Genomic DNA, 26,629 nt, shown 5'->3' with positions numbered 1-26,629 from the left:
GTGTTGCAAAACCACGTTCACATTTATGTTAGTGTTGCAAAACCATTTTCGGCACTTGTGCTGGTGTTGCAGAACTACTTTCCGCACTTGTGCTGGCATTGAAAACCACTTTCGGCACTTGAGCTAATGTTGCAGAACCACTTTTCGCACTTGTGATGGCATTGAAAACCACTTTTTGCACTTGTGTTAGTGTTGCAAAACCACTTTCACATTTATGTTAGTGTTGCAAAACCATTTTCCGCACTTGTGCTCGTGTTTAATACCACTTCCCGCACTTGAGCTGGTGTTGCAGAACCACTTTCGCACTTGTGTTAGTGTAGCAAAACAACTTTTTGCACTTGCGCTCATGTTGAAAATCACAACGCGCATTTGTCTTCGTGTTGCAAAACCAATTTCCACACGTTTGCTGGCATTGAAAACCACTTTCCGCACTTGTGCTAGTGTTGAAAACCACTTTTCGCACTTGTGCTGGCCTTGAAAACCACTTTTTGCACTTGTTTTAGTGTTGCAAAACCACGTTCCACACTTGTGCTGGCATTTAAAACCACATTTCACACATGTGATAGTATTGCAAAACCACTTTCCGCACTTTTGCTGGCGTTGAAAACAACTTTTTGCACTTCTGCTCATGTTGAAAACCACTTTTCGTGCTCCTGTTAGTGTTCAAAACCACTTTTTGCACTTGTGTTAGTGTTGCAAAACCACTTTTCGCACATGCGCTGGCGTTGAAAACCACTCTCCGCACTTGAGCTAGTTTTGCAAAACGACTTTCCACAATTGCGCTCATGTTGAAAACCACGTTCTACACTTGTTCCTGTGTTGCAAAACCACTTTTCGCACTTGCGCTCGTGTTGAAAACCACTTTTCACAATTGGGTTAGTGTTGCAAAACCACTTGTCGCACTTTCACTCGTCTTGAAAACCACTTTCCACACTTGTGTTATTGTTGCAAAACCAATTTCCACACTTGTGCACTTGTGCAATTTCCACACTTGAAAACCACTTTTCGCAATTGGGTTAGTGTTGCAAAACCACTTGTCGCACTTTCACTCGTGTTGAAAACCACTTTCCACACTTGTGTTATTGTTGCAAAACCAATTTCCACACTTGTGCTTGCATTGAAAACCACTTTCCGCACTCGTGCTAGTGTTGTAAACCACTTTTCGCCCTTGAGTTGGTGCAGGAAATCACTTTTCGCACTTGTATTAGTGTTGAAAACCCACTTTTTGCACTTGTTTTGGTGTAGAAACCACTTCTCGCACTTGTGTTGTAGTAGGAAACCACTTTTCGCACTTGTGTTAGTGTTGAAAACCCACTTTTCGCACTTGTGTTGGTGAAGGAAACCACATTTCACAGTTGTGTTAGTGTTGAAAATCCACTTTTCGCACTTGTGTTAGTGTAGGAGACCACTTTTCGCACTTGTATTCGTGTAGAAAAACCACTTTTCGCACTTGGGTTTGTGTAGGAAACCACTTTCCGCACTTGTGTTGGTGCAGGAAACCACTTTTCGCACTTGTATTAGTGTGGAAAACCACGTTTCGCACTTGTGTTAGTGTTGAAAATCACTTTTTGCACTTGCGCTATTGGAGAAAACCCACTTTTTGCACTTGTGTTGCTGTTGAAAAACCACTTTTTGCACTTGTGTTAGTGTTGAAAAACCACTTTTCCCAATTGGGTTAGTGTTGGAAAACCACTTGTCGCACTTTCACTCGTTTTGAAAACCACTTTCCACACTTATGTTATTGTTGCAAAACCAATTTCCACACTTGTGCTTGCATTGAAAACAACTTTCCGCACTCGTGCTAGTGTTGAAAACCACTTTTTGCAATTGGGTTAGTGTTGCAAAACCACTTATCGCACTTGTGTTCGTGTTGCAAACCACTAACCGCACTCATGCTCGTGTTGTAAACCATTATTCGCATTTGTGTTAGTGTTGCAAAAACCAATTTCCACACTTCTGCTGCTGTTGAAAACCACTTTCAGCACTCGTGCTGGTGTTGAAAACCACTTTTCGCATTTGGTTTAGTATTGCAAGACCATTTTCGGCACTTTGCGCTAGTGTTAAAAACCACAATTCGCATTTGCCTTAGTGTTGCAGAACCAATTTCCACACTTGTTCTGGCATTGAAAACCACTTTCCGCACACGTGCTAATGTTGAAAACCACTTATCGCACTTGTGTTGGTGTTGCAAAACCACTTTTCGCACTCGTGTTATTGTTGCAAAAAACACTTTCCACACTCGTACTGGCATTGAAAACCACTTATCGCACTTGTGTTAGTGTTGCAAAACCACTTTCACATTCATGTTAGTGTTGCAAAACCATTTTCCGCACTTGTGCTGGTGTTGAAAACCACTTTCCACACTTGAGCTAGTGTTGCAGAACTACTTTCCGCACTTGTGCTGGCATTGAAAACCACTTTCGGCACTTGAGCTAATGTTGCAGAACCACTTTTCGCACTTGTGGTGGCATTGAAAACCACTTTTTGCACTTGTGTTAGTGTTGCAAAACCACTTTCACATTTATGTTAGTGTTGCAAAACCATTTTCCGCACTTGTGCTCGTGTTGAAAACCACTTTCCACACTTGTGTTCGTGTTGCCAAACCACTTTTCGCATGTATGCTTCTGTTGAAGAGCACTTTCCGCACAGAGCTAGTGTTGCAGAACTACTTTCCACACTTGTGCTGGCATTGAACACCACTTTCCGCACTCGTGCTAGTGTTGAAAACCACTTTTCGCACTTGTGTTATTGTTGCAAAAACCACTTTCCTCACTCGTACTGGCGATGAAAACCACTTATCACACTTATGTTAGTGTTGCAAAAACCACTTTCCGTGCTCAAGCTAGTGTTGAAAACCACTTATTACACTTGTGTTAGTGTTGCAAAACCACTTTTCGCACTTGTGTTATTGTTGCCAAAACCACTTTCCGCGCAGAAGCTGGTGTTGAAAACCACTTATCACACTTGTGTTAGTGTTGTAAAACCACTTTCGCACTTGTGTTAGTGTTGCAAAACCACTTTTCGCACTCGTGCTACTGTTGTAAACCACTTTTCGCACTTGTGTTCGTGTTGCAAAACCACTTTTCGCACTTGTGTTACTGTTGCAAAACCATTTTCCGCACGTTTGCTGGCATTGAAAACCACTTTCCACACTTGTGCTAGTGTTGAAAACCACTTTTCGCAATTGGGTTAGTGTTGCAAAACCACCTATCGCACTTGTGCTCATGTTGAAAACCACCTTCTACACTTGTGTTAGTGATGTAAACCACTTTCCGCACTCGTGCTACTGTTGTAAACCACTTTTCGCACTTATGCCTGTGTTGCAAAACCACTTTTCGCACTTGCGCTAGTGTTAAAAACCACAATTCGCATATGCCTTAGTGTTGCAAAACAAATTTCCACACTTGTGCTGGAATTGATAACCACTTATCGCACTTGTGTTAGTGTTGCAAAACCACTTTCACATTTGTGTTAGTGTTGCAAAACCATTTCCGCACTTGTGCTGGTGTTGTAAACCACTTTCCACACTTGAGCTAGTGTTGCAGGAATACTTTCCGCACTTGTGTTGGCATTGAAAACCACTTTCGGCACTTGAGCTAATGTTGCAGAACCACTTTTCGCACTTGTGCTGGCATTGAAAACCACTTTTTGCACTTGTGCTAGTGTTGCAAAACCACTTTTCGCACATGTGTTATTGTTGCAAAAACCCTTGCCGCGATGGAGCTGGTGTTGAAAAACACTTACTACACTTGTGTTAGTGGTGCAAAACTACTTTTCGCACTTGTGTTATTGTTGCAAAAACCACTTTCCGCACTCGTACTGGCATTGAAACCCACTTATAGCACTTGTGTCAGTGTTGCAAAACCACTTTTTGCACTTGGGTTAGTGTTGCAAAACCACTTTTTGCACTTGTGTTAGTGTTGCAAATCCACTTTTCGCACTTGTGATGGTTTTGAAAACCACAATTCGCATTTGTCTTGGTGTTGAAAAACCACAATTTGCACTTGTGCTCATGTTGAAAACCACTTTCCACACTTGTGTTCGTGTTGCCAAACCACTTTTCGCACGTATGCTTCTGTTGAAAAGCACTTTCCGCACAGAGCTAGTGTTGCAGAACTACTTTCCGCACTTGTGCTGGCATTGAATACCACTTTCCGCACTCGTGCTAGTGTTGAAAACCACTTTTCGCAATTGGGTCAGTGTTGCAAAACCAATTATCGCACTTGTGTTATTGTTACAAAAACCACTTTCCTCACTCGTACACTAACTCAAGTGTGAAAAGTGGTTTTCAACATGAACACAATTGCAAAAAGTGGTTTTCAACACTAACTCAAGTGAGAAACGTTGTTTTCAACACTAGCACAAGTGCGGAAAGTGGTTTTGCAACACAGGCACAAGAGTAGAACGTGGTTTTCGACATGATCGCAAGTGTGGAAAGTGGTTTTGCAACACCAGCTCAAGTGCGAAAAGTAGTTCTGCAACACTAGCTCAAGTGCGGAAAGTGGTTTTGCAACACTAACACAAGTGCGAAAAGTGGTTTTGCAACACTAACACAAGTGAGAGAGTGGTTTTGCAACACTAATACAAGTGAGAAAGTGGTTTTGCAACAATAACACAAGTGCGAAAAGTGGTTTTGCAATACTAACACAAGTGTGATAGGTGGTTTTCAAGGCCAGCTCGAGCGTGGAAAGTGGTTTTTGCAACAATAACACAAGTGCGAAAAGTGGTTTTGCAACACTGGCATGAGTGAGAAAAGTGGTTTTGCAACACTAACACAAGTGTGATAAGTGGTTTTCAACACCAGCACGGGCGTGGAAAATGGTTTTGCAATACTAAACCAAATGCGAAAAGTGGTTTTCAACACCAGCACGAGTGCTGAAAGTGGTTTTCAACAGCAGCAGAAGTGTGGAAATTGGTTTTTGCAAGACGAACACAAATGCGAACAATGGTTTTCAACACTAGCACGAGTGCGGTTAGTGGTTTGCAACATGAACACAAGTGTGGAAAGTGGTTTTCAACACGAGCACAAGTGCGATAAGTGGTTTTGCAACACCAACCCAATTACGAAAAGTGGTTTTCAACACTAGCACGGGCGTGCAAAATGGTTTTGCAAAACTTAAGCAAATGCGAAAAGTGGTTTTCAACACCAGCACGAGTGCTGAAAGTGGTTTTCAACAGCAGCATAAGTGTGGAAATTGGTTTCTGCAACACTAACACAAATGCGAACAATGGTTTACAACACTAGCACGAGTGCGATTTGTGGTTTGCAACATGAACACAAGTGTGGAAAGTGGTTTTCAACACGAGCACAAGTGCGATCAGTGGTTTTTCAACACCAACCCAATTGCGAAAAGTGGTTTTCAACACCAGCACGAGTGCGGAAAGTGGTTTTCAATGCAAGCACAAGTGTGGAAATTGGTTTTGCAACAATAAAACAAGTGTGGAAAGTGGTTTTCAACATTAGCATGAGTGCGGAAAGTAGTTTTCAATGCCAGCACAAGTGTGGAAATTGGTTTTGCAAAACTAAGACAAATGCGATGTGGTATTCAACACTAAAGCAATTGCAAAAACTTGTTTTCAACACGAGCGCATGTGTGGAAAGTGGTTTTGCAACACTAACACAAGTGAGACAAGTGGTTTTGCAACACTAACACAAATGCAAAAAGTGGTTTTCTATGCCAGCACAAGTGCGGAAAGTAGTTCTGCAATAGTAGCTCAAATGTGAAAAGTCGTTTTCAACACCAGCACAAGTGCGGAAAATGGTTTTGCAACACTAACATATGTGTGAAAAGTGGTTTTGCAACACTAACACAAGTGCGAAAAGTGGTTTTGCAATACTAACACAAATGTGAAAGTGGTTTTACAACACTAACACCAGTGCGATAAGTGGTTTTCAATGCCAGTACGAGTGTGGAAAGTGGTTTTTGCAACAATAACACGAGTGCGAAAAGTGGTTTTGCAACACTAACACAAGTATGATAAGTGGTTTTCAAAACGAGCACGACCGCGGAATGTGGTTTTTGCAACACTAAACCAATTGCGAAAAGTGGTTTTTAACATTAGCACGTGTGCGGAAAGTGGGTTTCAATGCCAGCACAAGTGTGGAAATTGGTTTTGCAACACTAAGACAAATGCGAATTGTGGTTTTGCAACACTAACACAAGTGTGAAAAGTGCTTTTCAACACGAACACAATTGCAAAAAGTGGTTTTCAACACTAACCAAAGTGCGAAAAGTTGTTTTCAAGACTAACACAAGTGTGGAAAGTGGTTTTGCAACACTAACACAAGTACAAAAAGTGGTTTTGAACACTAACAGGACCGCGAAAAGAGGTTTTCAACACTAGCAGAAGTGCAAAGAGTGGTTTTCAATGCCAGCACGAGTGCGGAAAGTGGTTTTCAATGCCAGTACGAGTGTGGAAAGTGGTTTTTGCAGCAATAACACGAGTGCGAAAGGTGGTTTTGCAACAGAAACACAAGTACGATAAGTGGTTTTCAACATGAGCACGAGCGCAGAATGTGGTTTTTGCAACACTAAACCAATTGCGAAAAGTGGTTTTTAACATTAGCACGTGTGCGGAAAGTGGGTTTCAATGCCAGCACAAGTGTGGAAATAGGTTTTGCAACACTAAGACAAATGCGAATTGTGGTTTTCAACACTAGCGCAAGTGCAAAAAGTGGTTTTGCAACACTAACACAAGTGTGAAAAGTGGTTTCAACACGAACACAATTGCAAAAAGTGGTTTTCAACACTAACCAAAGTGCGAAAAGTTGTTTTCAACACTAGCACAAGTGCGGAAAGTGGTTTTGCAACACAGGCATAAGTGTAGAACGTGGTTTTCAACATGAATGCAAGTGTGGAAAGTGGTTTTGCAACAATAGCTCAAGTGCGGAGAGTGGTTTTCAACGCCAGCACAAGTGCGAAAAGTGGTTTTTCAACACAAACACAAGTGCAAAAAGTGGTTTTGAACACTAAAACCAGCACAAAAGAGGTTTTCAACACTAGCAGAAATGCAAAAAGTGGTTTTCAATGCAAGCACAAGTGCGAAAAGTGGTTCTGCAACACTAGCTCAAGTGCGGAAAATGGATTTCAATGCCAACACAAGTGCGGAAACTATTTCTGCAACACTAGCTCAAGTGCGGAAGTGGTTTTCAACAGCAGCAGAAGTGCGGAAAGTGGTTTGCAACACTAACACAAGTACGATAAGTGGTTTTCAACATGAGCACGAGCGCGGAATGTGGTTTTTGCAACACTAAACCAATTGCGAAAAGTGGTTTTTAACATTAGCACGTGTGCGGAAAGTGGGTTTCAATGCCAGCACAAGTGTGGAAATTGGTTTTGCAACACTAAGACAAATGCGAATTGTGGTTTTCAACACTAGCGCAAGTGCAAAAAGTGGTTTTGCAACACTAACACAAGTGTGAAAAGTGGTTTTCAACACGAATACAATTGCAAAAAGTGGTTTTCAACACTAACCAAAGTGCGAAAAGTTGTTTTCAAGACTAGCACAAGTGCGGAAAGTGGTTTTGCAACACAGGCATAAGTGTAGAACGTGGTTTTCAACATGAATGCAAGTGTGGAAAGTGGTTTTGCAACACTGGCTCAAGTGTGGAGAGTGGTTTTCAACGCCAGCACAAGTGCAAAAGGTGGTTTTGAACACTAACAGGACCGCGAAAAGAGGTTTTCAACACTAGCAGAAGTGCAAAGAGTGGTTTTCAATGCCAGCACAAGTGCGAAAAGTGGTTCTGCAACACTAGCTCAAGTGCGGAAAGTGGTTTTCAATGCCAGAATAAGTGCGGAAGCTAGTTCTGCACACTAGCTCAAGTGCGGAAAGTGGTTTTCAACACCAGCACAAGTGCGGAAAATGGTTTTGCAACACTAACACAAGTGTGAAAAGTGGTTTTGCAACACTAACACAAGTGCAAAAAGTGGTTTACAACAGTAGCACGAGTGCGGAAAGTGGTTTGCAACACTAACACAAGTTTAGAAAGTGGTTTTCAACATGAGCACAAGTGCGATAAGTGGTTTTGCAACACTAACCCAATTGCGAAAAGTGGTTTTCAACACTAGCACAAGTGCGGAAAGTGGTTTTCAATGCCAGCAAACGTGTGGAAATTGGTTTTGGAACACTAAGACAAATGCGAGTTGTGGTTTTCAACACGAGCGCATGTGCAAAAAGTGGTTTTGCTACACTAACACAAGTGCGCTAAGTGGTTTTCAATGCCAGTACGAGTGCGGAAAGTGGTTTTTGCAACAATAACACAAGTGCGAAAAGTGGTTTTGCAACACTAACACACGTGTAATAAGTATTTTTCAACACCAGCTCGATCGCGGAAAGTGGTTTTTGCAACAATAACACAAGTGCGATAAGTGGTTTTGCAACACTAACACAAGTGTGTTAAGTGGTTTTCAACACCAGCATGGGGGTGGAAAATGGTTTTGCAATACTAAACCAAATGCGAAAAGTGGTTTTCAACACCAACACGAGTGCGGAAAGTGGTTTTCAATGCAAGCACAAGTGTGGAAATTGGTTTTGCAACAATAACACAAGTGCGAAAAGCGGTTTTGCCACACTAACACAAGTGCGAAAAGTGGTTTTGCAATACTAACACAAATGTGAAAGTGGTTTTGCAACACTAACACCAGTGCGATAAGTGGTTTTCAATGCCAGTACGAGTGTGGAAAGTGGTTTTTGCAACAATAACACGAGTGCGAAAGGTGGTTTTGCCACACTTACACAAGTACGATAAGTGGTTTTCAACATGAGCACGAGCGCGGAATGTGGTTTTTGCTACACTAAACCAATTGCGAAAAGTGGTTTTTAACATTAGCACGTGTGCAGAAAGTGGGTTTCAATGCCAGCACAAGTGTGGAAATTGGTTTTGCAACACTAAGACAAATGCGAATTGTGGTTTTCAACACTAGCGCAAGTGCAAAAAGTGGTTTTGCAACACTAACACAAGTGCGAAAAGTGGTTTTCAACACGATTGTCTACTGCTGTCCGAAGCTCTTGCCGAGACAGCTTGGTTGCGGCCTTCACGCCATTTGCCTTGTCCTAGTACATATGAGGTCTACTTGCCTCTGCTTCCCTCAACCACACCAAAATAGTTAACTTCTCCAGACGTTCTTTTTCTGCACACATGAGTTGACACTCCATTTTATATATATATATATATATATATATATATATATATATATATATATATATATATATATATATTGTTACGGATTCGTCACTTCCGTTGTTGTGGTTTTCATCCACTGTAAACATTGTTGGTTCAATGTACTATTATTGTTGTCTGGTGTCATAGCAAAGAGTATGAATACTTATGTCAATGTCATATTTCAGTTTTTTCTCTTTAATAAATTTGCAAAACTTTCTAAAATCCTGTTTTCGCTTTGTCATTATGGGGTATTGAGTGTAGATTGATGAGGGAAAAAATGAAATTGAACGATTTCAGCATAAGGCTGCAACATAACAAAATGTGAAAAAAGGGAAGGGGTCTGAATACTTTCTGAATACACTGCACACACATATATATATATATATATATATATATATATATATGTATGTATATATGTATATATATATATATATATATATATATATATATATATATATATATATATATATATATATATATATATATTGTTACGTGCTCCTCCCCAAACCCCAGTCACGGTGTACCGCCGAGCCCCGAGAGGAGTCACGGCAGAAAGATGTGTTATTCTGTATGTCAAAGATCAATGGTGAAACCACACCGATTGTTACCAACAAACACACATAGATTCAAAGTTGATACAAAACTAAAAAAAACAAAAAAACAAATTGCAATGCGTTTCGGAGGACCTCCGCCGAACCCCTGAGCCTGGCTCACTGAACCCCTGGGGTTCGGTCGAACCCAGGTTAGGAACCACGGCTCTAGCAGATATGGCATTAACTGCAGAGTCCTCCCCAACAATGGCATGAACATCCTTTCTGGCTTGTTCCTATCGTGAACATCCTTTCTTTCCATACGACGTACCCATGGTCCGAAAAATCCTCGTCACCAATTGTAATGTCTTTGTTATAAAGATACGGACACGCAGATAGAATCAAGCACCATCTTTATTCCAGGCAACGGTAACACAGGCGACAGGCCTCACTCGGCCCCGCCCACAGCGGCCTCACTCGGCCCCGCCCACAGCGGCCTCACTCGGCCCCGCCCATAGCGGCCTCGCTCGGCCCCGCCCATAGCGGCCTCGCTCGGCCCCGCCCATAGCGGCCTCGCTCGGCCCCGCCCACACCGGCGTCCCTCGGCCCAGCCCACAGCGGCCTCGCTCGGCCGTACACGGCACACAGAACTTCTTCGAGAGGATTGTTGAGAAAGCAGATGGGAGGGTGTTCAGACGTAACGGTCTTTTCAGAGAGAAAAAATACACTTAAAATAAATCCTCCCCTCGACCGGCACTCAGGAGAGAGCATACCTCCACCAGGTGAACAAGTTACGTACGTTTTGTATTCCACTGAAAGGCCGGATCTGGATTCAAACCTGAACCAAAATCGAATAAATTTGTCCTTGTCACACTCCCAACATGTCCACCAAGTTTCATCTCAATCCGTCCATAACTTTTTGAGACATCCTGCTCACAGACAGACACATTGGGGGGGAAACATAACCTTTGTTCACATTTGGTGGCACAGGGAGTTATAATGAAGCTCTCTTCAAACTCTACTCCAGGTACACATCACCTTTGAACGATGGACGGCACCACGTCGTTTCTCCTATTTGTACAATGCACAATTATACACTAAATAAATATATAAATGGATCCTCTAACTGTTCCAAGGAAGCACTTAGTGAGGATAGCAACTGGCAATGGCGACTCGTCAATAAAACTTGGACAGCTTCTCCATCCCCAGGGATCATGGTGATCCATCAGCGAGGTAACGTCGTGCCAGCTGCTCAAAATGTCCGAGCGGGTAACCACCGCTCCCGGCAATAGGAACCACCCGAACGCTTGAATGTGGTTGGAACCTGAGGTTGCCCCCAGTGCATGGTCACAATGAGGGAATGTGGTTGTGACCCGAGGTGGCCCCCAGTGCATGATCACAATGAGTGAATGTGGTTGTGACCCGAGGTGGCCCTCCCCAGTGCATGGTCACAATGAGGGAATGTGGTTGTGACCCGAGGTGGCCCCCAGTGCATGGTCACAATGAGTGAATGTGGTTGTGACCCGAGGTGGCCCCCAGTGCATGGTCACAATGAGGGAATGTGGTTGTGACCCGAGGTGGCCCCCAGTGCATGGTCACAATGAGTGAATGTGGTTGTGACCCGAGGTGGCCCTCCCCAGTGCATGGTCACAATGAGTGAATGTGGTTGGAACCTGAGGTTGCCCCCAGTGCATGGTCACAATGAGTGAATGTGGTTGTGACCCGAGGTTGCCCCCAGTGCATGGTCACAATGAGTGAATGTGGTTGTGACCCGAGGTTGCCCCCAGTGCATGGTCACAATGAGTGAATGTGGTTGTGACCCGAGGTGGCCCTCCCCAGTGCATGGTCACAATGAGTGAATGTGGTTGTGACCCGAGGTGGCCCTACCCAGTGCATGGTCACACTGAGTGAATGTGCTTGTGACCCGAGGTGGCCCTCCCCAGTGCATGGTCACAATGAGTGAATGTGCTTGTGACCCGAGGTGGCCCTCCCCAGTTCATGGTCACAATGAGTGAATGTGGTTGTGACCCGAGGTGGCCCTCCCCAGTGCATGGTCACAATGAGGGAATGTGGTTGTGACCCGAGGTGGCCCCCAGTGCATGGTCACAATGAGTGAATGTGGTTGTGACCCGAGGTGGCCCTCCCCAGTGCATGGTCACAATGAGTGAATGTGGTTGGAACCTGAGGTGGCCCCCAGTGCATGGTCACAATGAGTGAATGTGCTTGTGACCCGAGGTGGCCCTCCCCAGTGCATGGTCACAATGAGTGAATGTGGTTGTGACCCGAGGTGGCCCTCCCCAGTGCATGGTCACAATGAGTGAATGTGCTTGTGACCCGAGGTGGCCCTCCCCAGTGCATGGTCACAATGAGTGAATGTGCTTGTGACCCGAGGTGGCCCTCCCCAGTGCATGGTCACAATGAGTGAATGTGGTTGTGACCACAAGAACGCTCCAATCCCCATTCGGAGTGAAATTTGACTGAAAATTACCAAGAGTTGTTATTTCACTTCACTGTGTAGACCTAAGTCACGTGCTAAGTCGATCGAGGTCACGTGTGATGTCGATCGAGTTCTTGTAAAGGTCGATATAAGGCATGTGTGTATCTGTGTGTGTGTGTGCGTGTGTGTGTGCGTGCGTTTGTGTGTGTGTGTGTGTGTGTGTCTTTGTGTGTGTGTGTGTGTGTATGTGCGTGTGTGTGTGTATGTGCGTGTGTGTGTGTGTGTGTGTGTGTGTGTGTGTGTGTGTGTGTGTGTGTGTGTGTCTTTGTGTGTGTGTGTGTATGTGTGTGTGTGTGTGTGTGTGTGTGTGTCTTTGTGTGTGTGTGTGTGTGTGTGTGTGTGTGTGTGTGTGTGTGTGTGTGTGTGTGTGTGTCGTTGGTTGTTGTTTCCATTTGCGGGTTTCAGTAGGTGGAACGGAGTCCTTCCACAACCCAAAGTATCCACCTCCTCTTCGCTAAGAGATCCCAGTTCATGGACCAAACTGTTTAACTTTTTCAGAGTTTTGTTCCAAGTTCTCTTTTCCGGATCGTCACCGAACCCCGGATTGCCTCCATTTGTAGTTCATTTGTGGTAATATTCCCGGGGATGGTTTCAAAATCTCATTGAGGTTCTTCTTCATCATTCCTTTTGCTCCAATTATCACTGGTACAATTGCAATGCTCTTCAGCTTCCAAGATCTCTTGACCTCATTTTTGACTTCCTGCTGTTTGGTCATTTTCTTGATTTCTTTGTTGTTTAGGCCAAAATCGCCGGTACTGATATCTCAATCATCAATGCTGTGTTTCCCCTTTTTGTTCCTGAGTACAATGTGCGGACGCAATGCTTTGTTTTCTTTGTTCCCCCCTCGATGGATTCATCAGGTCGTACGTGAGCATGACGTCCTCATTTTCAATGATTGGTTCGTGTTTCCATGAGTTTTCTGGTTCTGGGATGTTTACATTTTTCCAGATATGCCAATGAATCACTTTGCATACTTTGTTGTGCCGTTGTGTGTAAAGTTGTTCTGATAAAGTATTTTTCATCCCGAGAGCAGGTGACTTGTACTTTGTGTTTCTGTCTTGCAGAATCTACACTTGTCCGTGTGGCTCAGTCCCGCCATCTTTTTAAATCCATTGGTGTTGTGTCCTTGATCTTTTTTTTTTTTTTTTTTTTTTTTTTTTTTTTTTTTGTATACAAGATCGAAGCTCGTGAAAGAGCTAACATTCATCACACAAAAAGTCAAACCGACACACAAAACACAAAAAATAAGGGGAGCGGCAGACAAGATGGGGAGAGAGGGGGAAGGACACAAACACAACATTTGAGAACAGGGACATCAGGAGAAATGTGGGAGGGGGCGGGCTTTGGGGGAGGTGGGAGAGGTATGAAACATATCAACACTGCAAGGACTTCCAGGAAAGAAGTTGGAAATTCCAAAAAAAAAAAAGTGTATCTGGGGTGAATTAGCGGGGGTAGAAAAGATCAAGGTTTTGTATGGGGGAAGATAAGAGATGGTGGTGAACAGCTGTTTTAAAGACCTGGAGGGAGGAGTGGGATTGAAGGGAGTGGGGGAGTTTGTTCCAGAGGCGGGAGAAAAGGGGAATGAAAGAGTGAAGGTGAGCAGAGAGCCTAGATTTTGGCAGTTTAACCATAAGAGGGTTGCAGGCAGATCTTGTGCGACCTGTAGGAATATTGGGGGGACAGAGCACAGATAGAGCTGGGGGAGCAAGGCCGGAGAGGAGTCGGAAGAAGACAGAAAGACCACCAACCTGCCTGCGGTGAGTGAGTGAAAGGCCATCGGAGTTAACTTCATCGCAGGAGATTCCAATGATTCTGAAAGCTTTGGTTGCAACAGCGTGAAGCCGAGCTAGGCGTGAGGCAGGAGCACCAGCCCAGAGGGGGGGACAGTATTCCATTGAGCTGCGGATGAAAGCCTTGTATATGGTGAGGAGCTCAGGTGTGCCAAGGAAGGACTTCGCACGACGGAGGATGCCCAGTCGGCGACTGGCTTTGGAGGCCAGCTTGGAAATGTGGTTTTCCCAAGAAATATCATGGCAGATAGTGAGACCCAAAAGCTTGAGCGACAGAACTTCTTGGAGAGGATTGTTGAGAAAGTAGATGGGAGGGTTTTCCAGTCGGTCCTTTCGGAGAGACATTGTAAGAGTGTGAGATTTGTCAGGATTGAAAGACATGTTCCACTTGTTTGACCAGTCTGTGATTTTTTTCCAGGTCTGCAGAGAGTGAGGAGGCTGCAGACTGCCGATCTGAGGGATGAGGAATGGAGCAGCAGATAGTGGAGTCATCAGCAAAGAGATAGAGAGGATTTTCCAGAGAGTCAGAGAGATCATTGATGAAGACCAGAAATAGCACAGGGTCCAGAACACTACCTTGGGGAACTCCAGCCAGAACAGGTAGGGGAGATTAGAGAAATCCATTCAGGGCCACACGTTGCCTTTGACCAGAGAGGAAGTCCGCAAGCCATGAGTGGAGATTTCCATGGATACCCTAGGAGGAGAGTTTGGTGAGCAGAGCTGGGTGCCAGACCGTATCGAAGGCACGTGATATGTCAAGTGAGACAGCTCTGATTTCCTGTTTGGCATTGAGGACCTCCATCCATTGTTGAGACAGCAGAAGCAACATGTCCAGAGTAGAATGACCTGGTCTGAATCCAAATTGATGATCAGAGATCAAGCCATTGGAGAAGAGGAAGGATTTGATATCTGAAGCAATGATGGATTCCATGACTTTGCTGATAATTGGAAGCAGGCTGATTGGTCTGTAGTTGCAAGGATCTGTTTTTGCACCTTTTTTGTGTAAAGCGGTAATGTTTGCTGATTTCCAAGATGCTGGCAGATGACCTTGAGGAAAAGAGAGGGTGAAAAGAACGGGTGAGATAGAGCGGCAGAGCAGGATTTTAGGACCCGTGGGCTGATGCCGTCTGGTCCAGTTGCAGAATCAGAGTCGAGGTTTGACAAAAACTTCTCCACCTTGTCAGGAGAGAAGGACACAGAGTCCAGGAGCAGTTGGGTTCACCTGGGAAAGGTGGGAACAGAGAGAGATGGGTTTGGGACACAAGATTTTGAGGCAAACACAGAGTTGAGGCATTCGGCTTTGTCATGTGCGGTGTCAACTGTGTAGCCATTTGAGGTAAGGGAGGGGATGGAGGGAGAACAAACACCAGAAACGGATTTGACCAGACGCCACCAGGATTTGGAGGAAGGAGACAGGTTTGAGAGTTCAATCTTGAGTGTGGAGAGATAGTGCTTCCTGGCACTCCTGAGGGTAGACACACACTTGTTCCGAGCTTGGTGGAAGGAACTGAGATTGCCTTCAGTTGGATTTGCCTTCCAAGAGGCAAAGGCAAGTTGTTTCAGGGCAACTGCCTCACCACAAGATTCAGTGTACCATCGACGGGAGGAAGGGTAAGACAACTGAAGACGAGATGGGATAAATCTTTGCATGAGAGAGAGCAGTTTGCTTTGGAAGAATTCCCCGGAAGAATTTATGTCAGAGGCAGTAGAGATGGGAGACCAGTCCAGATGATGGATGGCTGCTTGCAGACCATGCCAGTTAGCCTGAGTGAAGTGCCAGACTCGCCAGTGCTGAGGAGGCTCTTTGAGAATGGCCTGAGAGATGTCAACTTTAACAAGCACATGATCAGAAGAACCGATTGGAGCAGAAGAAGAGCAGCACACATTTGCAGGGAAGTTAGTCATAACCAAGTCCAGAAGAGAAGATACTCCATTGACTGAGATCCGGGGCAGGAAATTGACAGATTGTGTCAGTCCCAATGAGTCGCAGAAGTCCTTTGCTGAGGTGCCATGGCTGGTGAGAGATGAACCCACACCCAGGCAGCTGGCATGATGACAGTTGAAGTCGCCACATATGAGGAAGAGAGAGTTTGGATGAGTTGATAGAAGTTGGTCCATGTTGTCCGACAGCGAAATGTAAATGGTGTCGTCACTGTTTGGAGGACGGTACAGAACACCTTTGAACAAAAGGTGGTAGCGGAGAGGAAGCCGTAGCCAGAGGTACTCCTGGGGGTGGGGTGGAGAGAGGGCAGTGCAAGGAGAGTGAGGAAGAGAGTTTTTGATAAAGATAGCCACCCCACCACCAGGACGAGGCTCAGGTCTATCATACCGGAGGAGGGAGTAACCAGGAAGATATATTAAGGAATCTTAGACATTTATTATGATTCGTTCTCCGTCCCAGTTGAGCTGATCTCTTATTATCCATTCCAATGAGCCTTCTTTGTCTATCCCCAACCTGTCCAATTATTATTTGGTATTTTCCTGCTCTTTTGTCATTCTCCCAGTTGTTTGTGTATATTTCTATATATTTGTTTTTACGTATTTATTTTGTCTTTTTCACAATTGCTGGGGCTGTATTTGTTGCTGTTTCATTTACCTGTGTGGCATCTTCTATTCACACCTGTTGTTGGAAATTCTTTGCAAGGTGAGTTCGGGATACTTTTTCAGGTTTGTTGTATTCATGTTTGTTTACAAATTGCATCCGATAGTCTGTTGAACATTTCACATACTCAGCTAGCCATACACTCGTCGCTCTGTTCACCTGGTTGAGTTCCATCAGGCCGCTCCCTCCCTCTCGTCTCGGCAGGTACATTCTCGGGATGCACTGGTTTGTGTCAAACATTTTGTGGATGGTGAGGAGGTTTCTTGTTTTGATGTCTGACTTGTTGATTTCTGATTGGGCCCAGTTTATTATTCCGCAGCTATATTGGAACACTGGTATGTGTTCCAATATAGCTGCTCCCATAGACGTCCTGTTATTTAGTCTGTGAGGGGGGCAGATTTGGCTCTGTGAGGGGCAGATTTGGCCCTGTGAGGGGGGCAGATTTGGCCCTGTGAGGGGGGCAGATTTGGCTCTGTGAGGGGCAGATTTGGCTCTGTGATTTGGTCTGTGAGGGGGTACATTTGGCCCTGTGAGGGGGGCAGATTTGGCTCTGTGAGGGGCAGATTTGGCTCTGTGAGGAGGAAGATTTGGCCCTGTGAGGGGAAGATTTGGCCCTGTGAGGGGCCGATTTGGCTCTGTGAGGGGTCGATTTGGCCCTGTGAGGGGCAGATTTGGCCCTGTGAGGGGCAGATTTGGCCCTGTGAGGGGCAGATTTGGCTCTGTGAGAAGGAAGATTTGGCCCTGTGAGGGGCAGATTTGGCCCTGTGAGGGGCAGATTTGGCTCTGTGAGAAGGAAGATTTGGCCCTGTGAGGGGGGCAGAGAGAGAACTGATACACACACACTGGTTTATCGCTTTGATTTTGTTTCTTGGAGAGAGGTATGTTTTCAGGATCAGCTTTGTTCTATGTTCAATCAGCTTTGTATTGTGTGTGTGTGTGTGTGTGTGTGTGTGTGTGTGTGTGTGTGTGTGTGTGTGTGTGTGTGTGTGTGCTTGTGAGTATGTGTATATGTGTGTATATCTGTGTGTATATGTATATGTGTGAGTATGTGTGTAAGTGTGTACGCATGTGAGTATGTGTGTGTTAGTGTGTGTGTGTGTGTGTGTGTATGTGTGTATGTATGTGTGTGTATATGTGTTTGTATATGTATATGTATGAGTATGTGTGTGAGTGTGTATGCATGTGAGTATGTGTGTGTTAGTGTGTGTGTGCGTGTATGTGTGTATGTATGTGTATGTGTGTGTGTGTGTGTATATGTGTGTATGTATGTGTATGTGTATGTGTGTATATGTGTGTGTATATCTGTGTGTATATGTATATGTGTGCGTATGTGTGTAAGTGTGTATGCATGTGAGTATGTGTATGTATGTGTGTGTATATGTGTGTGTATATCTGTGTGTATATGTATGTGTGTGAGTATGTGTGTGAGTGTGTATGCATGTGAGTATGTGTGTGTTAGTGTGTGTGTGCGTGTATGTGTGTATGTATGTGTGTGTATATGTGTGTATGTATGTGTATGTGTATGTGTGTGTGTCTATAGTGTGTGTGTGTGTGTCTGTCTGTCTGTCTGTGTCTATATGTGTGTGTGTGTGTGTGTGTGTATGTGTGTATGTATGTGTGTGTATATGTGTGTATGTATGTGTATGTGTATATGTGTGTGTCTATAGTGTGTGTGTGTGTGTCTGTCTGTCTGTCTGTGTCTATATGTGTGTGTGTGTGTGTGTGTGTGTGTGTGTGTGTGTGTGTGTGTGTGTGTGTGTGTGTGTGTGTGTGTGTGTGTGTGTGTGTCTATATGTGTATATGTGTGCGTGAAGTGTTAAACCGTGAAGCCATAACTTGCACAGACACGTCATTTTGTTTATTATTGGCGACCCTATAAGTTTACCTTCTAACTTGAAGGGTTGGCCTGGGCCCATCCTAAAATAGCTTCACGTTTCCCTTCCTAAGATGATACCCTCGGGGGGGTCGGCCATTGAGATGCCTCTTCGTTTCGTCTCACAATGAATTTGATCTTTTGAAGACCTTTTCCGCGCATTTTGGTATTTTTATAGGTCCGAACAGAACTTCTGAATCCGCGATTAACATCGAGTTGTTCACTTAACTTGGTCGTTATGACAACGTGCCATTGGACGGTGTATGTTCAAAGTGGCTTTTCACTCCCTCCAGACAAGTTGGCTTTATGTTTCAGGCGTCTTACCTGGGTTTGCGAAACGCACGTGCGGGGCTGGTGGACGACGGTCTTCGACTGGACCTGAAGCACCACCATTAAGTTGGCAATAGAAGAAGGAGAAGAAGATCATATCGATTTAGTCCACACGTGGGTTCGTACGCACGAGGTGGGTTGAGTGTGCCATGTACGGGTGTGGGTTGAGTGTGCCATGTTCGGGTGTGGGTTGAGTGTGCCATGTTCGGGTGTGGGTTGAGTGTGCCATGTTCGGGTGTGGGTTGAGTGTGCCATGTTCGGGTGTGGGTTGAGTGTGCCATGTTCGGGTGTGGGTTGAGTGTGCCATGTTCGGGTGTGGGTTGAGTGTGCCATGGTCGGGTGTGGGTTGAGTGTGCCATGGTCGGGTGTGGGTTGAGTGTGCCATGGTCGGGTGTGGGTTGAGTGTGCCATGTTCGGGTGTGGGTTGAGTGTGCCATGTTCGGGTGTGGGTTGAGTGTGCCATGTTCGGGTGTGGGTTGAGTGTGCCATGTTCGGGTGTGGGTTGAGTGTGCCATGTTCCGGGGTGGGTTGAGTGTGCCATGTTCGGGTGTGGGTTGAGTGTGCCATGTTCGGGAGTGGGTTGAGTGTGCCATGTTCGGGTGTGGGTTGAGTGTGCCATGTTCGGGTGTGGGTTGAGTGTGCCATGTTCGGGTGTGGGTTGAGTGTGCCATGTTCGGGTGTGGGTTGAGGGTGCCATGTTCGGGTGTGGGTTGAGTGTGCCATGTTCGGGTGTGGGTTGAGTGTGCCATGTTCGGGTGTGGGTTGAGTGTGCCATGTTCGGGTGTGGGTTGAGTGTGCCATGTTCTGGTGTGGGTTGAGTGTGCCATGTTCGGGTGTGGGTTGAGTGTGCCATGTTCGGTGTGGATTGAGTGTACCATCTTCGGTTGCATATTATATGTTGTTGTGACGTCACGTATATTGTTGCATCATTCAAATTTTGTGATTTGTGTTTAAGTTTTTAATCGTTTAATTTCTTTTACCTGACATTTTGAGAAACATCTCAACACCACGTGCCAAATTGGACAGGTTCCTTTTGTTTTTCGTTTTGGAGCACAACTCGGTATATTATATAATAGATAATAATTAATAAATTATCCTATTACAGATTTATAATTGTGTAATAAACGGATGTTTTTTCCTCCGTCTAACCTTCGATACATTAAGGGTTAAAATGAAACAGGTGAGTGTGCCAGGTGGGTCATTTAAGTATCTTCGTGAGGATGATTTAGTGATTGCACGACTCCACTCCAGTCTGAGGGTTTGCAAAGCAAGGTGGATAAAAATAACTTTGCCAAAGCTTCGTGCCTCCTCTCACAAGATCCACATATATATATATATATATATATACATACATATACATACACACACACACACACACACTGATATACACACACACACACACACACACACACACACACACACACACACACACACTGATATACACCCCCCCCCACACACACACACACACACTGATATATACACACACACACTGATAGACACACATACACACTGATATACACACACACACACACACACACACACACACACACACACAGATACACATACACACTGTGTTATGGATTCGGCCCTAATTATTGTTGGTATTATTATTATTGTTGGTTCTCAGTAAGGGTTATTGTGGTTAAAAGGTTTAAAAGGGCTCATGACAAAAATGATACCGGAAATCGGATAGGGCACGGGAAGAGGTGGAGGAAGAGGAAGAGCACGTGAGGCAGAGTTGACACGGGGCGTTTGGTAACAGCTCTGCACCCAGCGTGGTCGAGCGTCCATGGAGAGGGAACTTTGAGTCTTGGAAAGGAATCTCGTGCGATCGTTGATATTGCTGATGTCGGGGAAAAGCCTGCGAAGCCAGGTACAGGTGGGAGATTCCGGAGAATCTTCGCCTAGCGGCTGCGGCCCGAGGAAGAACCGACCACCATTTCGGGGACCTCATGCGTCGTTCGCGGACCCTTGGTTAGTCGCGTCCGCTGGTCCCACCCTCCGGTGGTTTGCCGAGGATGTGTGTGCGCGACAGCGGCCTTTGAAGAATACTGTGCGGTTCACGACTGCACGGTGTATGGGCACATTTGGATAGCATCTTTGGGATTCCTCTTTCCACCACCAATTGGGGTTGGCTGGGACCACGTGACGGTCCCCGCCTTACCTACATCTCCTTACCCACCTCATCGCCATCGCCTCTTCGCCGGGAGCACCGTTGTGTTCTAGAGACATTGAGAAGGGCTCTGCTTCAGTCCCTGGGGGTGCCGTGAGTCTGAGCTAGGGTACCATATTAAGATTGGATTGCAGGGTTGATTGCCCCCATTGTTGTATGGTGCTTTTTGTGTTCTTTTAATATACTAGGGCATGCCCGTACTATATATAAGCTAGGACGTGCCCGTACGTGGGTGCCCGTTCCTTGCCAAAAAAAAAAAAAAAAAAAAATTTGTGTAGGGGTGTGTGTGTGTAAACATCCTAGGGCGTGCCCGTACGTGGGTGCAAAAAAACATGCGTGCAAACAACAACAACAAAAAAAAACTTTGAAACCACGTGGCAGTAACGACCACAGAACCCCCCCCCCCCTCTATTTACATGAATGGTTTGGTCCATTCGCAACGACCACAGAACCCCCCCCCCTCTATTTACATGCAATGGTTTGGTCCATTCGCAACGCCAAAGCGAACGGCGAACGGCTAAATCGCCATAGCTCGGTAAGTACTTGTCCGATTAATTTCAAACCTTGAAAAGGCACATCCTCGGGTCCCCAGCAATATACCTGGCAAGTTTCAAGTATATCGGACCGGTAGTTGTCGAGAAACAGCGGTCACAGACAAACATACACACATACACACATACACACATACACACATACACACATACACACATACACACAGAGATTAATGGAATTATAGATAGATTGTTTGTTCATAACCCTTGGTGTGGTTTCATTATTGGTTAATTTCAACCAAGGATAACATATCTTTCTGCCAGGGACCCTCTTGGGGTTCGGAGGTTTACCGAGACCAGGGGATAGGGGAGGACACCGTAACAGAAATTGGGGGCTCGTCCAATTGACTCGTGGGCTCGAAATTGGGTCTGCGTCCGGGATCTAAAATTCCCTAAATTTAGTCCGGGAAAGAATTCCCTAACATTCCCAGAATTCCCAAATTTGGAACTTGTTCCAACATTCCCAAATCTTTCCAAAAAAACAAACAAAATTTTTTTTGTTTTTTTTTACATTTCTTGTGTGAAGGTTAACAGGTGTTAACAATAGTCACCATGGAGTTTGGCGCAGAGAAGTTTGCAGTGACGCCTAGTGAAGCACAGTTCAGAGCGTTAGTAAAATCGGACCTCGGGAAATTGGCCAAACATTTTAGCTTGGAGGTCCGAACTAATATGAAGAAGGCAGAGATGCAGACAGTGGTGATACAATCTATGGTGGGATTAGGAACATGGGAAGAGGTAGCCTGGGATTGGTTACCAGAGGAGCAAGAAAATGTGGAGCTCCGGAAACTGGAGATGCAATTACAGAGCCAGGAAAGGGAAAAAGCAGAGGAAAGGAAAGCAGAAAAGGAAAGAGCAGAACAGGAAAGAGAACTCCAGGGAAGGTTAAAAGCAGAGGAAAGGAAAGCAGAAAAGGAAAGAGCAGAACAGGAAAGAGAACTCCAGGAGAGGTTAAAAGCAGAGGAAAGGAAAGCAGAAGAGAGAAGAGAAGAGAAACAAGCAGAGGAAAGGAGAGTTGAAAGAGAACTCCAGGAAAGATTAAAAGCAGAGGAAAGGAAAGCAGAAGAGAGAAGAGAAGAGAAACAAGCAGAGGAAAGGAGAGTTGAAAGAGAACTCCAGGAAAGGTTAGAGGAGAAAAAAACAGAGGAGAGAAAAGCCGAAAGGGAGTTAAAGGACCGTGAAATGGCGCTTCAGCAGGAAATTAGACTCAAGGAGCTGGATGTAATGAAAGAACGGGGTGAGGTATCATCCATGCCGACTGGTTCGACACCTAGTCAAAACACCTGGGATGTTGGCAGACATGTGAAGCTGGTTCCACCCTTGAATGAAAAGGAGGTAGCCAAGTTTTTTACACACTTTGAGAAAGTGGCTCGACTGTTAAACTGGCCTGAGAAGTACTGGTCCATATTAGTGCAAAGTGTTCTGGTGGGTAAAGCTCAAGATATTTATTCGGCTTTACCGATTGACCAATGTGCAGATTATGAGGTATTGAAGAAACACATTCTCAAAGCCTATGAATTGGTCCCGGAAGCTTACCGGCAAAAATTCCGGAATGCCAGGAGGAGGGAGAGTGAGACCCATGTGGAGTTTGCCGGATTTAAAGAAACCATGTTTGATAGGTGGTGTGATTCAAAAGGAGTTGGAAAAGACTTCGAACTATTGCGACAATTGATCCTGGTGGAGGAATTCCAACAGTGTGTCCATGAGGACATTAAAGTTCATGTGGAGGAAAGGAAAGTACCAAAGCTGTATGAGGCAGCAACCATGGCAGATGACTATGCCTTAACACACAGGATGGGGTTCCACAAACCGAACTTCTCGCCCAGACCGAACCAGGGGAGCTATGGTACATCAGGGGCGGAGAATGAAAATCCATGGGGGCGACCTCGAGATGAAAATGAGGACCACTCTGACACCACGACTTCTAGAAATCAGAAGACTGTGGTTCCAAGACAGACCTATCGTCCGGGGTGCGGTTCGCGGTTCGCGACTGCACAGTGTATGGGCACGTTTGGATAGCGTCTTTGGGATTCCTCTTTCCACCGCCAATTGGGGTTGGCTGGGACCACGTGACGGTCCCCGCCTTACCTACATCTCCTTACCCGCCTCATCGCCATCGCCTCTTCGCCGGGAGCACCGTTGTGTTCTAGAGACATTGAGAAGGGCTCTGCTTTAGTCCCAGGGGGTGCCGTGAGTCTGAGCTCGGGTACCATCTTAAGATTGGATTGCAGGGTTGATTGCCCCCATTGTTGTATGGTGCTTTTTATATATTGTTTGTTCATAACCCTTGGTGTGTTCATTATTGGTTAATTTCAACAAGGGATAACATATCTTTCTGCCGGGGACCCTCTCGTGGTTCGGAGGTTTACCGAGACCAGAGGATAGGGGAGGACTCCGTAACAACTGATACTCACACACACACACACACACACACACACACACAACCATTATCATCCACATCCTGAACCATCTTTCGCCACCACTCCATCCCAGCTCTTGAGCCACCATTCGCATCCACACTCTGAACAACCATTCATTCACATCCAATCCCCCCACCCCCACAGGGGGGTCAGAGAGATGTAGAGTGGGGGAGGCAGAGAGAGATGTAGAGGAGGGGCAGAGAGAGATGTAGAGGAGGGGCAGAGAGAGATGTAGAGGAGGGGCAGAGAGAGATGTAGAGGAGGGGCAGAGAGAGATGTAGAGGAGGGGCAGAGAGAGATGTAGATGAGGGGCAGAGAGAGATGTAGAGGAGGGGCAGAGAGAGAGAGAGATGTAGAGTGGGGGAGGCAGAGAGATGTAGAGGAGGGAGGCAGAGAGAGAGATGTAGAGGAGGGGCAGAGAGAGAGATGTAGAGGAGGGGCAGAGAGAGAGATGTAGAGGAGGGGCAGAGAGAGATGTAGAGGAGGGAGGCAGAGAGAGATGTCGAGGAGGGAGGCAGAGAGAGATGTAGAGGAGGGGCAGAGAGAGAGATGTAGAGGAGGGGCAGAGAGAGAGATGTAGAGGAGGGAGGCAGAGAGAGATGTAGAGGAGGGAGGCAGAGAGAGATGTAGAGGAGGGGCAGAGAGAGATGTAGAGGAGGGAGGCAGAGAGAGATGTCGAGGAGGGAGGCAGAGAGAGATGTAGAGGAGGGGCAGAGAGAGAGATGTAGAGGAGGGGCAGAGAGAGAGATGTAGAGGAGGGAGGCAGAGAGAGATGTAGAGGAGGGAGGCAGAGAGAGATGTAGAGGAGGGAGGCAGAGAGAGATGTTGAGGAGGGAGGCAGAGAGAGATGTGGAGGAGGGAGGCAGAGAGAGATGTACAGGAGGGAGGCAGAGAGAGATGTATAGGAGGGAGGCAGAGAGAGATGTATAGGAGGGAGGCAGAGAGAGATGTAGTGGAGGGAGGCAGAGAGAGAGAGATGCACAGGAGGGAGGCAGAGAGAGATGTAGAGGAGGGAGGCAGAGAGAGATGTACAGGAGGGAGGCAGAGAGAGATGTAGAGGAGGGAGGCAGAGAGAGATGTAGAGGAGGGAGGCAGAGAGAGATGTACAGGAGGGAGGCAGAGAGAGATGTAGAGGAGGGAGGCAGAGAGAGATGTAGAGGAGGGAGGCAGAGAGAAATGTAGAGGAGGGAGGCAGAGAGAAATGTAGAGGAGGGAGGCAGAGAGATGTAGAGGAGGGAGGCAGAGAGAGATGTACAGGAGGGAGGCAGAGAGAAATGTAGAGGAGGGAGGCAGAGAGAAATGTAGAAGAGGGAGGCAGAGAGAAATGTAGAGTAGGGAGGCAGAGAGAGATGTAGAGGAGGGAGGCAGAGAGATGTAGAAGGAGGCAGAGAGATGTAGAGGAGGGAGGCAGAGAGATGTAGAGGAAGGAGGCAGAGAGATGTAGAGGAAGGAGGCAGAGAGATGTAGAGGAGGGAGGCAGAGAGATGTAGAGGAGGGAGGCAGAGAGATGTAGAGGAGGGAGGCAGAGAGAGGTGTAGAGGGGAGGGAGGAGGGGGGATGTTAGAGAGAGATGTAGAGGGGAGGGAGGCGGGGTTGTTAGAGAGAGATGCAGAGGGGAGGGAGGGGGGGATGTTAGAGAGAGATGTAGAGGGGAGGGAGGGGGGGGGATGTTAGAGAGAGAGATGTAGAGGGGAGGGAGGGGGAGATGTTAGAGAGAGATGTAGAGGGGAGGGGGGGGGATGTTAGAGAGAGATGTAGAGGGGAGGGAGGGGGGGGATGTTAGAGAGAGATGTAGAGGGGAGGGAGGGGGGGATGTTCGAGAGAGATGTAGAGGGGAGGGAGGGGGAGGGATGTTAGAGAGAGAGAGAGAGATGTAGAGGGGAGGGAGGGGGAGGGATGTTAGAGAGAGATGTAGAGGAGGGAGGGGGAGGGATGTTAGAGAGAGAGCGATGTGAAGGAGGGGATGTTCGAGAGAGATGTAGAGGGGAGGGAGGGGGGGATGTTGGAGAGAGATGTAGAGGGGAGGGAGGGGGAGGGATGTTAGAGAGAGAGATGTAGAGGGGAGGGAGGGGAGGGATGTTAGAGAGAGATGTAGAGGGGAGGGAGGGGGGGATGTTAGAGAGAGATGTAGAGGGGAGGGAGGGGGAGGGATGTTAGAGAGAGAGATGTAGAGGGGAGGGAGGGGGAGGGATGTTAGAGAGAGATGTAGAGGAGGGAGAAAGCGAGGAGCAGTATGGAACTGGAACATTGACATTGGTTGACAAGATGGCGCCTATTGTTTATAGTTAACCTCACGCTATGGATGGATGGCGCTGCTCACCTCCAGCCGCCCCCGCCCACCATTCACAACCTCCCCTCCCACCAATCAAATGAGCGCCAACCACGTGGTTTTAAACCTCCAAAATACTCATTATGTTGAACTAGAGGGGGTACCTGGCATGTTGTGAAGGTGCGTTCCTTGAGAGACGAATTCAATAAGCCTGCTGTCTCGTCTACCTGCTGCGGTGTGTGTGTACATTAATACACCTGTTGTTTGGAACGCATTGACTCTTCGTGAGATGAGATGAGCTGTATGTTTGCTGGCCTTGCAATTCCCATGGTAGTTTGTGTTATTGTAGCTGAGATAAAGCATATTGTTCGGTATGTGACGTATGGAGCGCAGGATATATTTATATCTACGTGGAATCGTTGATCGCCATGAGC

General features: G+C 46.2%; 1 protein-coding gene across 2 annotated transcripts in view; it reads left to right on the top strand.

Annotated features, from left to right (window-relative positions):
- The first annotated feature begins 18,534 nt into the window (after positions 1-18,534).
- LOC137425787 (fibroblast growth factor 13-like) overlaps positions 18,535-26,629 on the top strand; it is a 264,740-nt gene continuing 256,645 nt past the window's right edge. Inside the window, exon 1 of one of the 2 annotated variants that reach the window (XM_078775378.1) lies at positions 18,535-18,918. The gene's annotated coding sequence lies outside the window, so the exon portion shown is untranslated. The remainder of the gene's footprint in view (positions 18,919-26,629) is intronic. The other variant, XR_013623014.1, reaches the window with a different exon arrangement.

This window comes from Myxine glutinosa, chromosome 4, assembly GCF_964187855.1.
Source record: "Myxine glutinosa chromosome 4, kmMyxGlut1.1, whole genome shotgun sequence".
In the NCBI taxonomy this organism is placed as follows: Eukaryota; Metazoa; Chordata; class Myxini; order Myxiniformes; family Myxinidae; genus Myxine; species Myxine glutinosa.
Note: the sequence above shows the minus strand (reverse complement) of the source record. Positions and strands in the feature narration are given on the sequence as shown.